The following is a 17,012-nucleotide window of genomic DNA, read 5'->3' as shown; positions in this document are numbered from 1 at the left end:
CTTGATCACATTTCCCATGATCAATCTTAGCCATCAGATCATCAAACTTCACTAGGTTCAATGTATTCTTTGATCTGAAAATGTTTTACCTCACCTTGGAACTTGCATTCCTTCCTTGGAACTTGTGCTAGGTTATTGCGGTTCAATCTATGTTGTAGATCTTCCTCTTGTATTTTCCATGTCGGCGATCCTCAACAAACTTCTTGCATGACAAACCAATCATTTGATCAACTCCAACTCATCAGCATCCTTCATTAAATAATGCCTTTTATCCATCCAATGTGATCTATTATAACTAAGTTGTTACTCGGTTAATACTGAACTTCGCTCGGTAGACATTTTGCCTTCTTTAACCGATATTGATAACCTTAGGGTTTACCGACTAGGTACCTTAGGGTTTACCGACTAGGTTCCTTGCTCAGTGACATAATACAGTATTAAACTTATAATCAACAACATGTGTAGGATATCAAAACAATCAAAACAACATGATCTCATCATTATCTAACTCGGTAATAGTTGCCCATTGAATAACTTATATCTCTCCTTTATTATCACATTCTTCTGTGTCACTTACCAACCTCTTAATACTCATCAAAACATACTTCTCAAGATATGGAAACATCATACTGAATCAGAAAATCAATTTCTTGACATCAATGACAAAATAATATTATTAAGACAGTAATCATCCTTCTTTAGTTATATCAATAATCTCCAACAACCTTCTCAATATCCTTATAGAAATGCCAACAATCTCCTTTCTATTGTAATGCCAACAAAAGCAACAACTCTCATTTTTGGGTAAAATCATAGAGAAGAGAATGAAAAATCTCTTCAAATTTGATGAGGATATTCTCATAAAATATCATAAAGATACTACTTGGTGAGGAATTCTTGATGACAAAACAAGGATACAAAACTAATATAGATATTGTGTCAATCATGGCAGCATGGGGGTTGGAGGTTGGTTCAAAATAATAAATTGAGTAGGTTTTGAAGGGTTGTGTGGAGAATGATTGGTTGTATGGCCTATAGTCGGTGTTGGATCGAGCAATTTTGGGAGCAGGTTTTATGCCTGTGGGAGTGGCGAAGGGTTCAGACGAGGAGAATCCCCAATAATTAATGTCATCCATGTTTTGGATGAAGGGGACTAATAAGGATGAATGTTGAGAAGAGGTGTATATTGGGTGGGATTCAATAAAACACTTTCTGCGAGAGAAGGAACGCAAGTGAGAAAAAGGAAAAAGGAAGGTGGGGATGATGGATGAACCAGAAAAGGGGTTCGGTTTGAAGGACCAATGGGTGAATGGGCCACTAAAAGTAGCAAGCAAGAAATGAAATGATAAATTATGTAAATTTTGTTCAAATTTTTCTTTATGTTGTTTCAAAATCGTCTGTTATATGTTTTAGACTATTAAACTATATAAATTGATGCAAAGGGCAGTATATTGGATAGGTTGTGGTAGGGTTTTGGTGGCAATTTTCTTGGCTTTAGACTCCATTTTTGGAGCAATTTTGGTTTTTGTTTTATGATGGATATGATACTATCAAAAATGTACTTTTGCTTTGAATATTGATAAAATACATATTATTACCAAGCAAAAAAAATAAAAAAATTGATGTCCATCATCTCCTTGTACATTTTTTAGAAAATTAAATTTTTATCCTTCACCACAAAATCTAAAATCCATGGTATTTGTTTTTCCTAATTTAAAATTCCAAAAATACTAAATGAAACTAACATGTAATCATAGCCATGTTTAATTCATCATATCAATCCTAACCATCCATCCCAAAGTAGCAACCAATTAAATAACATTTTTTAATTCAAATCATAAAATCCTAAATGAAGAAAATCCTCAATCTTAGCCATCAATTTAATCAATTAAATCAAATATATTTGTTCCTAAATACAATCTGATAGCACTGTACAAATTTATAGGTCATTTTTGCCCTTGTTTGGCCTTTGATTTTGGTTAAGTGTCAAAAAACCCTTATGGTCACTTAAGTCCTAGTTACTTTTTCTTCTAATTCATTAATCACTTTTTATTGCCCATTGTTATTCTTTTAAGTTAGAAATTGATCCTTGATATGTCATTTGTTACCAACCCATTTAACCTAGTGATTGGCCTATCTCGGTTATGTTTAATTCTTTATGTCTTTCCTAGGTCTTTTGGTCATGTGTGGTATTGTGCGATTTCAACACATGGTAGCTTAGTGCATGCCCATGTCTTCAAAATACCTTTATGAAGGGTACACAATATATTGAGGGGAGGGCAAATGAATATATCCTACTTTTTAATAAAATTAAACATTAATCACCATAAATTACTTATTTAAGTATAGATCACAAAACATCAATGCAACTTAACCCAAACTTCTTAATAATGTAACAATTAAACAACATAAAGAAACACGCATCCACATAATGAACACTAGATATATGAGAAAACCCGAGATGGAAAAACCCATGATAAGAATAGTTTCTTGGATCAACTATCCCTAATCCAACCTCACAAAGTTATAAATTGCTTGCAATCATGAGGTAGACACCAACCTTTGGAGACACCAATATCATGATGTGTTTACAAGCACCAACCCACTTGAGACACCAATCCCCAAAACAAGGGTCTAAGCACCAACTTAGTAGGTAAGACACCAATCCTACCAGATAACAAGATTTGATTGGTGGACCTTCAAGACTAACAACACAGCATGCACTCAATATTTAAAAAACCTTCAAACACTCTCCAACATAGCTTAAGATATTCTAATAATGGCACACATGATTAGAATACAACTCACATTACACACATTTTTATTTTCAATTGAAAGCCCTAATTACATGGTATTCCATACTTAACAATCAACTTAGGATAGATCCTAGACATCAATATATATGAATTATATTTACAATTACATTCATGTGTCAGCCCAAAACATAGAAATGATATCCATAAGTAGGCCACAAAAACACTCCTTAACCAAACATTTCTAAATGTGTAATAAGCCAAGTCCAAAATCCCACATGCTAATTCAAAAGAAATAACTTACCACACAGTTTCTAATGTAGTCTAATCTAGTTGCAACAGTCATCCATATGTTACCTCCAGAGGACACATGCCACAAGGTATTGTTACATCAAGCTAAAACTGCTAATTGGTTATTTAATGGCTCAATGACCCCTCTATCACTTAAATCTTGTTGAGGTTGCTACACACTAACTCTAGAAACTTTTAATAATTATTAATCATCTGTAGACATACTCTCCTTTCAAATCATAGACCAAAACTTGCTACAGTGAACCAATGATGATCAAAATAGTTACTAGAACAAGCTCAATATCTAGGTAACTAACCTCAAACATTTTAAATCAGACTTTTTGATCACTTCCATGAACATGGATAGATGTAACATGATATTACAAGCATTCTACAACTAAATCCATATTCATGGAAATCCATTGTACTATTTCAACTCAAAATACAACCCAAAATAAGTATAATATGTCAAGGCAAATAATTTCCTTCTAGATACCTTGACATCAATGACCACACCTTGCTAACACTTATTTAACATCACACCTTTGACATCAATGACAACATATGTCCAACAATCTCCCCCTTGGTCATTGATGACAAACAATAAAATGCTACTAGCACATCATTACAAGCATCAATATAAATAAAATATGTTAGGATTAGGAACTAAAGCCCCTTGACATTGAGTTCCACATTTATCTCCTTAGAAATTTTAGTATTTGAATTCTATTTCTCTCCCTTTGAAATCAATTATGAAGGAAAATTTCTCACTAAACAATCCAGAAACCTATCTTCTTGATAGACTCTCCTTGAGTCCATAGTCCATCAATCCTTATGATATCTCTAATTTTACATAAGCAAGTCTTGAAACACTCCACAAGACCACCACACCTGCTTGTTCATTAGTCTAAACGTTGTCCAACTTTACCTATTTTTCTATAGCCTTCTCTCTCATAAAACAATATTTAATTGGATTATGATTTGTCCTTGAATGCATCACTAGATTCTTAGAGTCATTGATAGAATTTGTGTTATTACAAATAATTAAAATAGATTCATCAAATTACCTTGATCTCCTTTAAGTTTTGTTTCATCTATAATATCTGAGTACAACAAGAAACTATTGCAATGTATTTTGCTTCAATGGTAGAGAGGGACATTGAGTCCTTTCTTAACCATGACACTATATTCTCACCAAGAAAGAATGCTCCTCCATTTGTACTCTCTTTGATCATCAATAGATCTTAGCCTAATTTACATCAATGTATGTATTCAATCTAAACATCTCACTCTTGGGATACCATAAACCAAAATCTATTGTAGCTTTAAGGTACCAGAATATCCCCTTCACTGCCTTGGCATGAGTTTCCTTAGGTATTTCCTAAAATCAAGCAAACATTTTGACTGCATGATATCTAATCTAGATGCAATCAAATACAACAAACTACAAATCATTGACCTTTATAATGTCTGATTTGTTGGAGCATAATCATTATCCTTACTCAACTTACACTTGGTAACTAAGTGTACTCATCAATTTGCACTCTTCTATCTTGAAATTTCTCAACATCTCCTTTATGTACTTGGTTTGAGAAATGAATAAAACTTTTTCTAACTGATAAATTTATAAACAAAGAAAGAATGAAATCTCACCAAGGATTGACATCTCAAACTCTTTCTACTTTACATTTTGAATTTCCTTACGCATGTCATCACAACTTCCTCCAAAAATGATGTCATCAACATACATAACAATTATTGAGAGCTAATCACCATCTAATTTTATATACAAATTATTATCTGCATAAGCTCTCCTAAAACTTTGCTGCTAGAACTACAATTACTTATCCAATCTAGAAAATAAAGCTCTTTGAGCCTAGTTGAGTCCATACAAATCCTTCTTGAATCTACACAAAAAATTTGGTTTTTTTTAGCACTAGAACCCTTTTGGTTGTTTACTATAAACCTCTTCCTCTAACTCTCCATTTAGAAAAGTATATTTAACATCCATTTAATAAACTTTAAAGTTCTTAAATAATGATAATACCAAAAACATTTTGACAGCCTCTAGTTTGATTTTCAAAGCAGATGTCTCCTCAAAATCCACACCTTTAACTTGAGCATAACCTTTGCATACTAAATCTAGCCTTGTTCCAAAGAACCTTTCTTTATTTATTCAACTTATTTCTAAAGACTCATTTGGTGCCAATAACATTTTTTTCTTTGTCTTGAAACTAAATCCCATGTCTCATTTTTCTTAATTTGAGACAACTCTTCTTCCATAGCCTCTTGCCAACCTTTCTCCTTGATTGTCTCTACATAACCTTTGACAATAAGTAAAAATGCACTTGTTCACTTTCTCTCTCAGTTCTTCTCCAAGTCTAAACACCATGCCTTCATCCCTATAATATGATCTTTAGAATAGTTCTTCTACACATACTATTTTTTTATTCACTTCCAGAGTATTCTTCACTTCTACGAACTAGTTCAACCTTTTCATCTTCTTCTGAAACCTTAGATGAGTTCATTGTCTCATCAATACTCACATTCACACTTTTCACTACTCTCTTCAATCTCTTCTTATGACATATGTATTCTTTTCTTGTCATCGAATAGCCAAGAAAAATACCTTCATCATATATAGAATCAAACTTACCCAAATGTTCTTCATCTCTTTTGATGTAGCATTTTCTTACAAAGATTTTGAAATGCCTAACTAATGTTGGTATACTATTCCATAGCTCATAGGGTGTTTCTGTAGTTCTTGGTTTAATTTAATCTCTTTTCAAAATGTATACTATTGTCTAATAGGCTTCTCTCTAGTACATATCTGGTAACTATGCCTAATTCAACATAGTTCTTGGCATCTCATGAATGTATAGAAAATATATAGTGTATAATTATATGGATAAATAAATAAACCATAAATACATAGGTTTACATGGAAAAACCTAGTAAAAGCATACTAGGAAAAAAACCATGAATTTTAGGTGTCTACGACATAGATACAACTAATTGTCAAAGGTTGTGTGTGTGTGTGTGTGTAGAGGCATATATCTTAACACCAAAGTTTCAATGTTTGGAAATATACCAAAAAATATAGAATTTTATAGAGAATACATGCATAGAAGTTGATCACATGATCATATCCTCACAAGGTCCAAATATAATTTATATAGATCCCTTAGTGACTTTAAATGTTTGGTTATTTACTTTACATACATGTTTGTGACTGCCACATAGTTTGGATATGTGGCATCTTAGAATCACAAGCATGTCAAAGTGATGGAAAAATGTAATGTTAATATTTGCATAATCGTGTCATTTCCATTTAGTTATTTTTATTTTGAAAAAACATCTTGATATATGCATATAGCAAAAAATGATATAATATTCTTCAAAGTTGAGCCCATTCTCCTAAAACAATATCCATTAATGCACACACATATACCAATATCCTTAGTACTACCTAATCTAGCTATACAATCCTATACATTCACCTTTCTCACCCACTTATGACACTTATTTATGCACTTATCTCCATTTAGTTGTTTAACACCTGTATTTGATTGTTGGCCCAATCTAGGTTAAAAGTATATAGTTGCAAGGGTGACCTCATATCATGAACTTGCCCCTATCATTTTAAAATTAAATTTAAAAGTTGGCCAACTAGCACCATCTGTCCTCTTGCTCTAAGTTGACTCAACACACATTTAGTACAATTTGATGTTATGTGCTAGTGTTTAATTAAATTTAATGCATTCAGTTTAATCATTTGAGCACTAAGTAATAATTCATCCTAGAGATCAATTAATATCAACATTTGAATTTTATACAATAAAAAAGAACTATAGATTTGAATACATACGTGCTTGCTTTGCCAATTTTCTATCATTGTTCAATTTTGGGGGTTGATCTAAGAGAACTTGAGTCTCTATGAAAATTCGGCAATGTTAAAGGTATCTCTAAATATCAACAAGCCCCCTAGATATTCAAGATAAATGGAGAAAAATATCATCCATTCAACCAAATTACAAAGTAGAACACTAATGGGTAAAAGTATAAACTTGTGTCACACTTTTATAAAGGATATTACCAACTAAAATATAATTTTTTAACTTTGACTATATAAAAGTGGCCTTAATGTTTTGAATTTCAAAAAGATGTAAACTAATGAAATGTAGAACTCTTGATAAAGTTTATGTTTATAATTTTAAAAAATTTAAAATTGGCTTGATATTTTTTATAAATTTAAGAGAAAAAATTTAACTACTAAAAAATTAATAAAAAAAATGAGGTCAATGAGACATCACAAATAAAAAGTAAACAATTTTTTCCTCTAATTTTCCCCCCAAATAGCTAACTTCAATAGCTAGTGCATGGGGAAAAAAATTTCGACGAATATTTTTCTGTAAAAAGGTTTTAAAGTTAAACTTCATTAGAACATCATTGTTTTCATAAGATGCCAACTTTTGTCCTTTTTTTACGCCAAGGGCGTTACTTATATGAGATGGACAACCCGTTTTTCCCAATCAATGGTTGAGTCTACTTCTAAGCATGCAAGATGAAGTAATCTCACCTATTCATTTTTTTGTGATTGTATACATGCATTGGTTTCAATGAGCCTCCTTTACCACCATCCCATCATTGCCATATTTTTCATTGAAATTGCAAATACACTAAAATTATCGTCTGAAAAATCCACTTTTCTACAGTTTCACCCAACTATTAAATACCAACTACACCTCAGTCATCATCTCCTTACCCCTTATCATTATTTTAAAATCCATGTCATTCATATTGGTTGTATTAGAGAGGAATTTTTTTTCTTAACCATTTCTGCTTTTATGAATTTACTCATCATTTTCCAAATTGTAACATCTTAATACATTTTTGCGGGTTTAGAAAGACATAATTGATTTGTAAAGTTGTAAATTTGAGTGAATTTAGTTTTAAACGGGCATTAAAAAATTGCTCCCATTATAAACGAAGGGAATTAAAATGTACAATCCAATTTAATAACTGCTTAAATCACACATTTTTTTATTATAATGCTATTTTTTTTTTTAAATCATAAACAATAATAATTCAATCACACCAAACAAATAAAGAGTTGCGTATAAGAGACATTTTATTAATATTTCACATATATTACTCGAGTGTATATATGTGTTGCTTGATTAATGATAGCACAATGAAATGAATAATTTGTTCATATATATAGCTCTATCAATTAGGACTTTTAAATTAGATTAAATGATTTTCATGAGCTTCTTTGACTTGCAAGCAAAAGCAGTGCTACAAACAATTGTCTACCTTATGATGCAAAAAAACAAAGTCTTGTCTACATGACATGTCTTGCTATGGTATAGCATAAATTATTAATTATAGTATAATGTACCATTCATTAGAGAATGTCTATATAATATGTTTTGTTTTTTAGATTAATTAGCAAGGATTTGAAATAAATTTATTATGAGATTAATAGAGGTTTAACATTAAAATTTTATTGGGCATTATAATTATAGAGATATTATTTTTGTAATATACATTTTATTATTAAGATGTCATTTTAACAGAATTGAATTTGAATTTCTATTACAATGTTTATAGTTTTCAATTGTAAGATTTTAAGAAGGAAACTATATTGTATTTTTTATAACAAAGTTTTGCATCATTATTTATGATGTATCATTTGATGGAGAAGATGTTTCCAATCATACCTAATTTATCATCTAGAAGATAAGCTATTATGATCCTTCATCAAAAATTTGAGATGTTGACATATCCTTCTCCCCATAATAGATTGCACGATATGATTCAAAATATTAATTTAAAATTACAACACATTTTTTTCGTAAAAAAATTACAACTCATCAACATATACTATAAAAATATCAATCAATTTAATCACATCACTTTTAATTTATATAACATTTCATGTTATGTCAGGAATAGAGTTTGAATGGGGAGTTTAGGCAGGAAGTATGCGCCTCAGATCACAACCTGTCTATAGGGGAACGGATCGCATGTAGGGCAGGAAGGTCTAAGGACAATAGAAAACTAGGATTGAGACACAGATCCTGAAGATGGGGACCGACAGAAGGGTGAACTCCCCAATGATCTAGGTGGGACTTTTGGGTCACGTGATGCTCCAAGGTTGGAATGTGTATACACCAAAAAAATGGTCTGAAGATAATTGATTAAATACGCAGTTATTTAATTAATCACCCTTCCCAATTAATTGAATTCACAAGTAATTTGATTAATTTCCCTATTCAACTACTTGTAAATAAATCTAAATGATTTATTTATATAGTTCATTTCATATTCCCCCTTTAATTACTTAACTCTAAATTAACTAATTCCCTCCATTTAAATCAATTCTTCTAATCTCATAATTAAATTTAACAAATTCAAGTTTGTTGAGATTAATTACATTTTTCCTATTATTTGAATTTTCTAAATTCAAATATGATCACATGGCTCCTAAATTCTAACCACCTAGCCTAACCAACCCCTAACCTAACCCATTCTATCTAATGCTAGGTTTAACTAACCCCATCCTATCTTGCACATCCTAACTTGTTTCATTCTAAACTCATGTGGGTTGGATATCCCCTCCTTGAGACACATGGCACTTTGGCCACATGTCCTCTCTCCTTGGACACTTCCCCTCTCATGAGAAAGGTTCCTTGACACTTTTCACCATAGAGATGACATGTTTCCCTCCCTCCAACCTCTTCTACAACTTCCTCAATTCTAGCCCTTGATATCTTCAGATCGAATCCAGACCGTTGATTCCTGCCACCTCAGCTTTGGCCTTGGAATTCCTATAAATACCCCTCTTTTTCATCAATCAATCCTCCTGAAACTCCTAAAAACCCTTGCATTCATAGTTTTTGCATACTTACTATAGGCATTTACATTCTAATCATCTAGCATAATTAGCAGTTTAGATCAAATATTAGCATGTTTAGAATAGCTTTTATCATGTTAATCTAGTTTCAATTATCAAATCATGTAGCTTAAATCCTCATTTTAGCTAATCAATCATCCTAGTTATAATCATGCATCAAATCATCCTATCCTCATGCATTTGCATTATCATGATCATATAGCTACTCAACTTTTGATTTGCCACTTTGGAGGTCATTGCTTGCTAAGAGCCAACAATCCAACACCTTCAAGGTCCTCAAAAATAGAGGAAGATGGGACATCTTAAATGAGGTCATTTGTTTGCATTTATTTAGTTTTCAATTTGCTTCCTATTCTCATTTATTGTTTCATCTATGTTCTTGTTTATTATGATTGACATAATTTTTTAGCAGCACATTCATTGGTGCTCACCATGGGGCCTAGTCCCTTTTATCTTTAACAAGTTTGCTTGCAGAAAATTTCATTGATAGGTTGAATAGCTCTTTGGGTGCACAAATTAGCTCTTTCGTCTTCCAGACTCGCATTCTTAGTCTCTGTTTTAGTGTCCTGGCACTTCAAATGGCATTTTTAGGGGGTTTTTCAACTCTGTTTCTTCTTTTTCTATACTTTAAAATTTTTGGTCTGTTTGATAGTATTTTTGGTTTGTATTGCAGTGCTCCTGGTCAGTTTGTCAGCATATTTGGACCATATAGCAACGTTTCTGGTCTTTGTGTCAGTGTTTCTGGGATGCAGAGCAGTGTTTTTGGTTTCCAGAATGGCATTTTTTGGTTAATTTGATGGCGTTTTTGGTTAATTTGACAGGGTTTTCAGTTTTTCATTAATAAATTCAATGTTAAATTCTCCATTTCTCATTTTTGTACCTAGACTATCATTTTCCCGAACCTAATTTGCAGTTTGTTGATTTTTGCACGTACCTATTTTGTTGTAAAAGACCAGAGTTGTAAAACATTTTGCCGCCAAAGAATGCATAATATACTACTAACTTTGTTTGCAGCTGTTGGATTTTGTACTTGTTTTTGATAAATTAGGCACATAGACTAATTACAAATGGAAATGAACAAACATGTCTATGTGTATTTGATGATAGGCGAGTGTAGACACCTAAAAATGTCTCATTAATCACACACTAATTATTCATCTTATTAATTAAGTAATTCTTTAATTCTTTAATTAATTTAATATTATTTCTTCTCAAATGACTCAATCATCATCTTTCCACATTATTAATTATTCAATTTCCACTTCTTAATCAATTAATCATTTAACCCTCTTCCAAATATTAATTATTTAATTAAATATGATTATTTCCCTAATTAAATAATCTTTATTATTTAATTAATCCCATTTCTAATGTTTAAATAATTTCATTTAAATTATTTAAATTAATTAATTTATTCCTCCAATTCCCCAAATTTGAATTTCAAACAATTCCATTTAATCTCATTTCTACCAAATTCACAATTCCCCAAATGTGGATTTCAATTAATTTCATCAAATTCCAATTCCCCAAATTCACATTTCACCAAATCTTAATTTCAGTTAATTTCATGTACATTTCAGCATTCGAAAGTCCAAATTCAAATCCAATTTGAAAATTAAAATCAATTTCATTTTCAAAATCCTACAGCACATGTTGAAATCATAACCGATTGATTAAATCAGTTGACTAATTAGTTAACTCTCCAATCTCCCCTTTTCACTCCAGATCACCTTTTCTAACTGGTCAATAAATCCACTTATCTCTCCAATCAATTCAGTCTTCTATTCAATCATCTCATTCAATTGACTAATCAATCAATCTAGTTGATTATTCAATCTATTAAGTTGACAAATCAATCAAGATGAGTTCACTAATCAATATATAAATCAGTTGACTACCAATCAACACTTGACTTCATTTTCTCACCCCATCTGTGTTGAAAATCTAAATAAGCAACATTATTTTCTCAAATCAATCTAGATCACACTTTTCAAAGCAATTGCCAATCTATGTGGGAATTTTAGTGCAATACTTGAGAGCCACCCATGTAATTTCGGAGAAACAATGCGATTGAGGGGGTTTTTCAATTATTTAATTGTTTAATTCTTTCATGTTTACATTTATTCTATTGGTTTATGTTTGATTTTGTTAAATTAGTTAAGGATCTGTGATCGTCCTTATTTCTGATTAAGCATATTAGATTGATGATTTCAAGCATGAAACAAATGGTGAACCCAACGTGAAACATGCTTACTGATATGACTTTTTTTATTTGTAGGGCCGAGAAGGAATTTGGATCCACAATTGACTTGATAGAAATTCGCAATTGCACATTTTGATGCGCAAATGCTATCATTTTGATTTGCAATTGCTATCATTCTGATTCACAATTGCACTAACTGATGCACAATTGTAGGGATAGCCCATAAATTAAATTTTATTTGTTTTTTTTCATTTATTTTCATTTGCGAGATTAACCCATCAAACTTTCTCAATTCTGGAAAAATTATTTTCATGCTTAAAAATCATAAATGCTAAAATAGGAAATAAGGACAATCACAAAATCCTTGACTATTAAAGCAAATTCAAACATAAATCAATGAAATAAAATGCATGAATGAAAGAATTAAACAATTAACATAGTTGAAAACCCCCTCAATTGCATTGTAGCTTCCATTGCTCTTCTCCAGAATTGTGTGGTTGATTGGCTCTCAGGTGTTGCATTGGGATTCCTACATAGATTGGACACAATAATTTTAAAGACTGTGATTCTAGATTAATTTGAGAAAATGATGTTGCTTATATAGATTTTCAACATAGATGGGGTGAGAAAATAAACTCAAGTGTTGAGTGGTAGTCAATTAATTTGTATTGATCAGTAAACTCATCTTGATTGATTTGTTAACTCAATAGATTGAATAGTCAACTAGATTGATTAGACCAGATGAATCAATTGATTAGTCAGTTGACTGAGATGATTGAATAGAAGAATGAATTGATTGGAGAGATAAGTGGATTGATTGATCAGACAGAAAAGGTGATTTCGAGTGAAAAGGGGAGATTGGATAATTAACTGAGGATGGAAGGGCTTGTTCTTGATCTTCATTTATTTCATGACTCGTTTCTTTTGATTTTGGATCATCCTCTTGACACGGGGAAGAAGTTTGCATGGGAGATTTTTGGAAGGTTTCAACACTTGGGCTTGATGAGCAAGGATTTTGAATGAGACTCTTTGAAGTGGGTTTTCTTGGAAATGGAATATATGGCAGCAATGGATCTTGAATTTCTAAAGCAACCCTTTCATATTTGATATTCTATTGTGTTATGTTTGATTATATTTGATTAGTTAAAGATTTGTGATCGTCTTTACCCCCTAATCATATTTAATTTTATGATTTTCAAGCATGAAAATAAATGGTAAACCCGACATGAAACACGCTTATTGATCTGACTTTTTTGATTTTTTTGATTTGTAGGGTCATACAGGAATTTGGATGTGCAATTGACTTCACTGAATTCACAATTGCACATTTTGATGCACAATTGCTATCACTTTGATTCACAATTGCACTAACTAATGCACAATTGCAGGGATAGCCCAAAAATTAAATTGTATTTGTCATTTTTCATTTATTTTCATTTGCGAGATTAACCCATCAAACTTTCTCAATTCTGGAAAAATTATTTTCATGCATAAAATGTCTCTAATCCAATGGCATGAAGGGTAATTTTAAATATTTTAGATGCTAGAAGGAGAAAACAACACGAGAGACAACAAAAAGCACATCAAAGAAAGCGAAAACATCTCTTTTGTCTTAAAAAAAATAGTTTAACTAATGCGTAATTGAGTTGTCATGAATTCGCAATTGCCTTAACAGAAATTCACAATTGCTCAATTAGTAGTTCGCAATTTCTATAAGATTAGTTTGCAATTAGACTAGTTTGCAATTGATTAGATGTTATAAGTTCGCATTTGCAGGTTTAGGTTAGAATGTTTTTGTTTATTCTTCTATCTATTTTCTATCAGTAATTAGTTTTGTTTCTGTAAACAGAGAGGTCAAATCTGTAACCAACTTAGTCCAACTTTGAAAAGTCATAACTTTTCACTCTGAACTCGAAACTGCAAACAACTTACACCATTGGAAAGATCTCTAAGAGCTCTAGTTCCAATCCATTTTGGACTTACCTATGGAAATGTCCATAAATGACTATTCAAATTTTTGAGGGCTAAAAAGGCTCCGAAGACCTCCAAAAGTGCAGTTTTCTAACATGTAGAAAATACCGAAAAATTATATTTTGATATTTTTGAAATTTCTTTCTGATCAATTAGTGTTCTGGTTTTTCTTCATTCTCTGTCATTAAAGAGTTTTGTATCCACAAACAAAGAACCTAAATTTGTAATCGAGAGGAAAAATTAGGCTGGAGAGCCCACCATATGCTAACAATGTTTGATTTCTTTGCAAGGGTAGTTTAGACAAACATTTCATTTTGGTGTTTTTAAAAAGAACAACACAAATCTCACCATTGCAATATTGGATAAAATTAACACCATGTATTTTGGAGCAACATCTGCAATAGTTAGAAAATTTGGTGATGAAGGTTGAAAAGAATTATTATTCTTTGTGTTTGTGAGGTGATAGGTATATGCTCTCCCCTTTTCTGGGTAATCAAAAAGCCAGACGCACCTCTTTTATGCTTTCTTTCAATTTCAGCAATAGGATAAAACCTTTAGAAGGCCTACCTCCCAAGTAGCCCATAAGGCCAAGTGAGAGGGAATGACCTAAGTGGCAATGGCTAAAGCCAAGTAATCCAAGCCACTATAAACAAATGTGTATGTGATGAAAATCATATGCGACGAGTGTTACATGTTGTCACAACGGTGTTATACCTCCCTCAGTGCCTATACAGTACGTTAAAATCTGTAGAGTGTAACCTCTACAGACTGGGAGACCTCCCTTAACAGAGTATAAAACGTTGTTGATTGTGACCACTCAAACAGAACCCTTTCTAAACGCCTTAGAAATTAGAAGCCCAATTGAGTCAATAACCAAACACTCATATTATCATAGTGCAAGGGTGGGGAAAATCTTCCCCCAAGACACTCACCTAATATCTCTCAGGATAACGAGCCAATTGAGGAGCGATCTTCTTTGGTTTAATTTCTAGACAAAGGCAAAAAAATGGGTGCACCCTAGGGTGTGACAGGGTTGTTTAAGTTGACTGAGTATCAATATGTGGGTTGTGGTAATACTTGTGACCTTTTGACCTTAGGAGAGTCTTCTTGATGTGCTATTGAATGACCAAAATTATTGAAAACAAAATGGGGTCTTGAAAAAGATCTCAACATCTATAAGGATTTGAAAAAGTCCTTTAAACAAGTTCTCTCTACTCTTAGTTTAGAATTTTTTCTTTGCTTTGCTACTATGCCTTTGCAACATCAACATCAACAAGATCAAACACCCTCAACAAAGTCAAGTGTCAGCATCAACATCAAATCAAAATCAAACATTGCAACATTCTAGAAATGGAGAAACCATCTTACATGTTATGTTCTTAGGTCCAAACCAATCAAGAGAACATCATGGAATGGCATTATGCAATTTTTAGGGAAGGTGAAGAATTCATCCCTTCCATTCCTATTCTATCACCATCCATAGAAATATTAGCTCAACAAATTAAGACTTTGCAACAACAAATGATAGACATGACTAGTCCTAACAACCATAGGGATTGGTTAGAAAAAATGATGAGGGAAGTGATAACCACAAGGTAATCATTATCATGTAACCATTTATTCTCTTGTGAGACCATTCAAATATGCCAACCTTCATTCTCCATCAAATCATTCCTACTTTAGTTCAATCAACATTAGAGTTGGGTCAACCTTATTTTTCTTTCACCCAACATATCAATCATACCAATCACATCAACCCAACATTCAAACCCCTTTCAACCAAAATCAAATCCCATTCAACCAAAGTCCAAATCAATCATATCTATCCACCATTTCATCATCCCCTGAAGTCACACAAGAGCACTCCACACCATCTTTATCCAATAACACAATCTCTCAAGAGCTATCCATAATACAAATCCAATCAAATCCGATTCATGATGTTAGTCCTTTCCATGCTTTGGAAATTCAAGATCCAATGTTGCCATATATTCCATTTCCAAAAAAACCCACTTCGGAGAGTCTCATTCAAAATCCTTTCTCATCAAGCCCGAGTGTTGAAACCTTCCAAAAATCTCCCATGCAAACTTCTTCCCCATTTCAAGAGGATGATCCAAAATAAAAAGAAATGAGTCATGAAATAAATCAAGATCAAGAACAAGCCCTTCCATCCTATCCAATTTATTATCAAGAGCCCACCTATCAAGAATCTTATCATGATCCACTCATTCTTTTCTATTCCACTCATAATGATACCATTTTATCTCAACAACAAAGTGTCCTTTCAAGTCCCATCCAACATCCACCTCCTAAGAAAGATCAATACATCCCTTCCATCCTGTTAGGATTCCCAAAGATACTGAGAGGGGGGGGGTGAGTCAGTATCTAACCGGTTGATTAATTTACTTAAATTAAAATTTGTAAAGCATATCAATACAGTGTACCGATAAATCAAAAGTAATGCAGTAAATAAGAAAAACAATAACCACATGAAGAGCACACCATAACACAGTAGTTTAATGAGGAAACCCGGTGTGGGAAAAACCTCGGTGGGATTTGTGACCCACAATATTCACTTACTGGCCAATAAGGGAATATTACTGCTACAATAGGGGCTTGCACATGCAGGAAGGCCAAGTGCCTAGAGCTCACTACTCAATTACAAAAGGAAGTCACACTAACTTAAAAAAATGGATTATAATAATCCAATGTCTTGTACTACTTCAAAATAGCATCTGCTATGCCAGATCCAGTACCGGTTTTAGCTCTGCTGCATACATAAATCCTTAACCTAAAATTCGCATATTAGGTCTGCATTATTTCACCTATCACCTTATTACAAAATGTTCTACAATGATCTCATACATATATGAGT

Source organism: Cryptomeria japonica, chromosome 2, assembly GCF_030272615.1.
Source record: "Cryptomeria japonica chromosome 2, Sugi_1.0, whole genome shotgun sequence".
Lineage (NCBI taxonomy): Eukaryota > Viridiplantae > Streptophyta > Pinopsida > Cupressales > Cupressaceae > Cryptomeria > Cryptomeria japonica.
Note: the sequence above shows the minus strand (reverse complement) of the source record.